This window comes from Dendrobium catenatum, unplaced genomic scaffold (assembly GCF_001605985.2).
Source record: "Dendrobium catenatum unplaced genomic scaffold, ASM160598v2 fragScaff_scaffold_1117, whole genome shotgun sequence".
Taxonomy (NCBI): Eukaryota; Viridiplantae; Streptophyta; class Magnoliopsida; order Asparagales; family Orchidaceae; genus Dendrobium; species Dendrobium catenatum.
This window is the reverse complement of record NW_021319579.1, coordinates 3,599,052-3,605,146: the sequence shown is the minus strand read 5'-3', so window position 1 is coordinate 3,605,146 and position 6,095 is coordinate 3,599,052.

Sequence of the window (6,095 nt, the reverse complement as noted above, 5' to 3'; positions counted from 1 at the left end):
ATTTTTTATATTAAAAAGCAGCTTTAAGAAGCAGTAAGAAAGCCATCCCAAATGATGCCTAAGTCTTGTTTATCATATTTATTTGAAAATTTTGTAGTGATGTTATATATGTTGTAAATTGTTATCCTTTTGTTTATATATTTTTCACATACTTTAGGCTTTGTTTGGGATGGCTTTCTTACTGCTTCTTTAGTACAATTTTTTTTTTTAATTTTTGTAATAGAAAGCAGTTTTAAGAAGCAGTAAGAAAGCCATCCCAAACGAAGCCTAAGTCATGTTTATCATATTTATTTGAAAATTTTCTAGTGATGTTATGTTTGTTGTAAATTGTAATCATTTTGTTTATATTTTTTTCCACATATTTTACTTACACCTTTTGTTGATGAATCATTAGGATTGTATTTTATGTCATCAAAGATTCTAAACTTATTCTGTATTATATTATGATAAATAGATACTAATATAATTGTCATTGTCATCCTAACATAAGTTTTTCACATTTATCAACTTACTAATGTAAGCATAAGTTTGTCACATCATTCATATTTCAATTACGGTTAATTTTTGTTTGTTGAGGACTTATTTGTTCGCTCATAAAATGGGAAAAAAAAAGTTGAGGACATGTTTACTAAAATTAGGGTTGTGATCGAACCGAGCTTATTTTATTTTCTTTTTATTTTTTTAACAAAAAAAAAACAATATATTGATATAAAGAGATTACACCAGATAAATATCAAAAGCCAAAAACCAAAAATAATAGAAAATACAAAATGAGATCGAAGTGAGGGCTTAGTAAACGGCCGAGACTCCCAGCATCCTCGAAGCCACGCACGGACCATCCAATTTGGCGAAGAAAGCACTCCAATCGATCTAACCAAGTAAGAAAACATCACCAAAGGTTGCCACCAGCTATGACGACGAGGATATGAGCCCCAGCCACATCATAGCCTAAAAATCCAAAACCCACAGAAACGGACAAAAGTCCATAAAACCAGTCAGAAAACACCAAAGGGATCAATCACATGAAAAAAGGAACTATCTACCTCTCCTGCCCCTCCCACGGAACCTCCCGCAAGAGGCGATAGAGAGAACCGATCTATCTCGAACCAGTTTAAAATCATGGCCAGGATCAGAACCTCCACAATAATCCGAAGATGAATCAGACTCGGATTTACAATCAGAAATACAATGCAACCCCTCAAGATGAGTCTTAACATCCATCCTTGAATGATCACCCACATGATGCACCAACGCTAGATTGTCGATCAAATTCACAGGGACATCAACAAAAGAGTAAGAAGTGACTAACAATCCATTCCCAGCATAAGCACCACCTCCAATCATATTAATACTACCAATTTTCTGAGGAGATTCCATAACATCAATAGAAGCAGGAGAAAAAACACCTCCACATTCTCATTAAGACAAACCTGAGAATCCAGAGCAGTAGGCACTACCCTAGCAACCACAACCTCAAAAGCAACTAAATGAGAACCATAATTAATACCCTCATCAACAAGAAGATTAGAAACGACAGCCACGTACCTCACCACCCGAAACAAAATCAACTAACGGAATAACATCACAGATATCACCTCGAGCATCCACAGGGACATCAACAGAATCCCGAATGCCAGTAGCAGTAGGCGCCAACCCAACCGGAACACCCTCCAAAACAACTGCAGTTCCTAAACTATTAGCTACAGGTGAACCATCAACAGCATTCACATCTTTCACGCAGTTATCCATTTTAACAGCATTTTCTAATGGAGCCGCCCTCGAAGACAATAAAACAGGGGAAACAGCCGGAACAGACGCAGGGGGAGGGCGACAATTTCCCGAAACATGACCAATACATTTGCATGAAGCACAAAAAGGGGGAAAATCGTCAAAGGCAACATCCTGAAGATACCCTAAATGCTCAGAGCCTAGCCACACCCGGTTGGGGTAAGATTTAGTAATGTCAAGCTCCACAAGAACACGCGCCACGGAGGGGCGGGACAAGAACACGCGCCGCCGAGCTGATTTTATTATATTTTGGATTGGACTTGATTTGGTTATCTTATAAATTGTTTATGTTTGGGTTAAACCCAAGCTGAGCTTTCACATATATGTTCATATTTGATTTGCTTAAAATTTTCAATAATCGTAATTAGCGTGTACTTAATTTGTCTAAATTAATGAAAAGAGTACCTCAACAAGTCAATAAACAAGCAAAAATTTGTTTAAAATTTTGACTTTTCATACCAAGTAATTAACAAATAACTTTACAATTTATGTAAACAAGCAATTGACCCAAAAATGTTCGTTTTAAATTTTTTTTTCTTAATTTTCTTACTTTTAAGTATAATCGTTTTATTTTTTATTATAATTAACAAATAACTTTACAATTTATGTAAACAAGCAATTGACCCAAAAATGTTCGGTTTAAAATTTTTTTTCTTAATTTTCTTACTTTTAAGTATAAAGTTTTTATTTTTTATTAAATATCTAAAATTTTAAAGTAATAAATTACATAAAAAATTAACTAAAATGGGTTGGGTTTGGGTCATTCAGGTTTGTTTCAAGTTGGGTTTTGACCTGTTTATTAAACGAGTCGTATTCAATTAACTAGATTCGGATTGAATCCAAACCTGACCCGTCAAACTATTTTGACAGCCCTAGTTTAAGCTCAGCTCCAAATAAATAAATATTTAAATAATATAGTAATCAGCTCGACTCGGCTCATTTATAACTCTAAATATAATGCATAGTTTCAAACCTTAAGATATTATTAGATTGGAGATTGGCTAATTTTGATTAACTTGAAAAGCATATGGACAAAATTATTACAAATTTGCTAACAATTAATTAATTATGTTGCACAAATTGTCGGGCACGTGTGAGGATCATATAATGATAATGAAAACAAATTCAAAAATATGCAAAATTGCAAATTGAAATATAAAAAGTGAAATTACAAATTGCAAATTTTAATGTAATTATAATTTAAATATGATTTTTACACTCTAATCCAATTATAATTGTCAAAGAGTTATTTATCAAACCCACAGCTAATAAATGTAATGTTAGAGGGTTAATGATCAATGGAAAATTAGTGATTTGCCTGCTAATTATTTTTTTTATAATTTGGGACCCATAATTTTGTTATTTTCCCTAAGGACATTATTATCATTTAAAGGTTCATTGTCATAAATTTATGTTATTTTAAATATTAAAATATCATAACTTAGGTTTAGGATTTTGGGAAATATTATTTATTAGAATATATTTAAAACATGATTAATGGTGTTGAAATTTTGAATAGTATATTTGATTAATTTTTTTAATAAAATTGGCTTTAAATCCCCCATAATGTTCTAAATTGATAAAATTTACTTATTATTTCATTTCATATGGAAATAAGCTCAAAAGCTTTGTTCATAGCAACATACCCGCTCTTATCGAGTACTATTTTTAAGTTCGATGCGAAATACAATCATATAAGCTACAATGTAACAAATTATAAAGCACACATAGCTATGGATAAATTTGCAAAAAAAAAAAAAGTTACATTAAATAAAAGCAATTACAAAATTCTATAATAATGCATTAAATACAATCATAATAATTATAACATAGTTGTATCTATATCAAACAAAATTTGGCCACATTTATCAAAATAAAGACCCTTAAATGTGATCACTTCTTCATAAAATATGCTAATGAAGATGATCAGAATTGAAATCATGTTATTCAATCAATAATATGTGTATTTTCAATTTGTAATGGTAATTAAGGGCATACCACCAACCTAAAAATTGAGGAAGTAATCAAAATTGTTTAAGAAAAAGAGAAAAAATGCTTAAAATTTTACCAAATCAGAATGCCCACCTTCCTATTGATCAAAAAGAGAGAGAGTAAAATAATAAATTAAAATTTGCTCAACATTTAATGAACATTGATCAAAACTATACTAGAAGTTATTTGAAAATATTTTAGTATTGATCGATTTCAAACCTCGAACAAACTATGCTCAAATCATGTTCGAAGTTTCTTCAACTATTATTCAATCCTGATTCGTAAATACAAATAAGATTTGAATTAATTTCGACCAAAGTTTGATCATGAGTAGACAAAATAAGAACAGGATTTAAGCAATATTTGAGCTTGTTTTTTTTTTTTTAAACAAAAAACATAAACTATATTAAAAATAGTAAAGGAGTACAAGGAGCTGAGGAGCGAAGGAATAAAAAAAGCAACAAAAGAGAAAAAGAGGGGAATTACAATCCAACAGGCTCAGTAATTGGCTGAGGCTACCAACCACATTGTAGTCAGGCACTGACCATCCAATTTGGAGCGAAAATCAATAGAGCACAGCCAACCAAAATAAGCAAGAAACCAACACCAAAGGTTGCCATGAGCCTTGGCTACGAATGAGTGTTCCCCAGCCACATCATTGCCCAACAACTCAAACGGCCATCATTAAACTCAGATCGAGGCTTCAGTGAACCGGCAACAAGTAAAAATCGACCAATGCAAAAATCAAGCATCATCGAGAGGCAACCGAGAACATCAGCACCAACCCACAAATTATTTTCTCCCACGTTTACCCCTCCCACGAGAGGAAATTGAAACCACAGGATGATCATTCTTTACGGGAAAAATAGTCATAGGTTCATCGTTTCCACTAGATTCCGAAGACAAATCAGATGAACATTGCAACCAATCAAGTTGTGACCTAACATCCTCCCCCGAATTGGCACCCACATGTGCAACCAACGCTTTAGGTGAAACAAAATTAACATGTACCTCAACAAAATGACCCGATATAGAAGGCGTAACTGGAGTATGCATAGGATCAACACCATGTCCCTCTCGCACCACATCCAAAGGAGTAACCATACCATAGTCACCAAAATCTTCCACAGCTACACTATGAACTCATTACCATTAAAACGACAAGGAGCTAACACAGCCTCCCCCACAGACAAAACAGGACACTCATTAAAAGCACAACCCAAAGGACCAGCACTAGTACAAGCCCAAGAAAGCTGAATATAAGGTTAAACCCTAGCCACCTTAGTCACAGACTCCTTCACATTAGACCCGACAGCACCAGCCTCATCAATCATATTGTTCATCGAAACAGGCAAAGGGTTAAGAGAATTCGGCACCAGCTCATCAATAGAAAGCAAAACAGCAACATCTTCCTCAAGATTACCAACGTCACAACCCAAACCCTGCATCTCAGGCACCGACAAAATAGGGTTCACATAGCTCATGTCTTATATCATTCTAGGTTATAGATTCAAAGTACAAATGTATAACATTACCAGAAATGGAAACTTTGTCAAATATATAACATCACTAATTAACATTCAACGATTATTGCCAACTTGTCAAATATAGAGATAGCAATGGTTTTCTTAAAAATTTGCCTTAGAATCACTACTCATGAATTAGAATTATCGGGGAAGAAGAAGGCTTTGAGAATATTAGTGATTGATCAACTTCTTACAGCTCGAAATATCACTTATAGAATGTTTGAGTGTCTCTTAAAATGCATGTTCAACATTTTTAAACCTTGATCAAAATTTCTTTGAATCTTATTCAAATATTGTTTTGGTCAATTTTGGTTGTGGCTAACTTAGAAATGTAGTATGTAGACCATAGGTGCAGTATTTTGTTCTGATTAAAACTTATGTGCATATTTTTCTTTGAATCCGAACATTATATATATAAAAACTCAAATTTCAAATTTATTTCTTACATAAAATTTATAAATTTGTTTTTTTATATATCTATTTATTTATTCATTTTTAATTAGTTAATGATATTTGTATCAATTTTTCAATAAATTTGAGTTTATAATTTTTTTAAATTAGGGGATTTATATACATACCACAAGAGTTTTATGTAATTATATATCAAACACCTAAATTTGTATTTACTTATACACCACTTTAGTATTTAAATCACATCACAATATATACATGAAAATGTATGTTTTGATTTAGATAAGTTAATATTAGTGATATGTTTTGTGAAATTTAAAATTTTAAGTGTTTTATATATATAAGTAAATCTAAAGATTTAAGTGATAAATATGAAAA